The sequence below is a fragment of the Gorilla gorilla genome, chromosome X (genome assembly GCF_029281585.2).
Source record: "Gorilla gorilla gorilla isolate KB3781 chromosome X, NHGRI_mGorGor1-v2.1_pri, whole genome shotgun sequence".
NCBI lineage: Eukaryota > Metazoa > Chordata > Mammalia > Primates > Hominidae > Gorilla > Gorilla gorilla.
Genome location: NC_073247.2, coordinates 163,035,299 through 163,037,230, shown reverse-complemented (window position 1 = coordinate 163,037,230; position 1,932 = coordinate 163,035,299).

Genomic DNA, 1,932 nt, shown 5'->3' with positions numbered 1-1,932 from the left:
TACATGCATTAGATATTGTATACATTACATAAATATATAACGTATACATTACATAAATATATAACGTATACATTACATAAATATATAACGTATACATTACATAAATATATAACGTATACATTACATAAATATATAACGTATACATTACATAAATATATAACGTATACATTACATAAATATATAACGTATACATTACATAAATATATAACGTATACATTACATAAATATATAATGTATATTATATAGTATGTATAATGTATATAATATATATTACATAATATAATATATATAATATGTATAATATATTATATATTATGTAATATATATTATATATTATATAATATATATAAAATATCTATTATATATTATATAATATCTATTATATATTATATATCTATTATATATTATATAATATCTATTATATATTATATAATAGATATATAATATATATTATATATAATAGATATATAATATATATTATATATATAATAGATATAATATATATTATATATATAATAGATATAATATATATAATATTATATATAATATGTATTATATAATATAATATTATATATATAATATTATATATATTATATATATAACAATATATTATATTTATATATAATATATAATATATAATAGATACTATATAATATATAATAGATATTATATAATATATAATAGATATTAGATATTATATAATAGATATTATCTATTATATAATAGATATGAGATATTATATATATATATATCAAATCAATTGTTTCATTGCCAGTTTGCAAGTAGTTCATTCCCTCTCCCACCCCAATGATCTAAAAAGACAGCTCTGATACCTGGTAAGGTCAGGCCCCTCACCTTATTCTCCCTCAGAAATACCTTGGCATTTCTTGTGGACATTTGTTCTCCCATATAAACTTATGATTCTGCTTGTCAAGTACAATGAAAAAATATGTTGGGATTTTTATTAGAAATAAAAATCTGCATTTTTATGCAGTATTAAATCTGCATTGAATCTGCAAATCAGTTTGGAAGAGAGTGAACATCTTTACATTGTTGAGATTTCCAATCCATTAACATATTTCTTAATTTATTTAGGCTTTCTTTAATACTCTTGCACATCTCTTGTTTGATTTATTCTTACTGGCTTTAAATTTTTCATGAGCCCATTAAAAGAGCCCATTGAAGAATTATTGGCATCAATGCAAGAGCTCTGTAAAGTGACTGAGCACAGACTAAAATACACAAAAATCCAAAGTTTGCTGATAATATAATTTGGCAATAATTAGTTTGAACACATAATGGAAAATAAAAGCTCCCCTTCACATCACAATATAAAATACCCAGTAATGAACCTAACCTGAGAGATATAATTGGCAGTAAGCACTTGCAGCCAACATTACAGACCAAGGAATAATATCCTTAAGATAAAACAGTATCACAAGTTAATAAGGACAGCACAGACCTCCCAAGAGGAAAGTGAATAAAAGGTTGGAATAGAATAATCACACAAGAAGTAATAGAAATGAATAAGAAATCACAAAAACTTCAGTCTCACTAGCAAGGAAAGAGAATAAAATAACAAGACTTTTTCATCCATAAGTCTGGCAAATACTTGCTTTTTGCTTCACGGTGTTGCCAAGGGAGAGGAAACATCTACCTCTTATACTGCTGATGGGGGTATAAATGTGCATGTTTCCGTAGGACACTTGGCTGTGTATACCAGTCAATTCTATTTCAGGACACTTGTTCTAAGGAAGTCATCAGACTAGCACGTCTCACTTTTCTCATCTGCAAAATGGGGCTAATCGTGCATTCATCATAGTGTAATTATGAGCATTAATGAGACAATTCCTTTAGGGCTGCTCATCTATATGATGCTTTAGGGAAATACAAAAAAGTCACCCTCACTCTGCTGATAAATTGCTTCTTTTC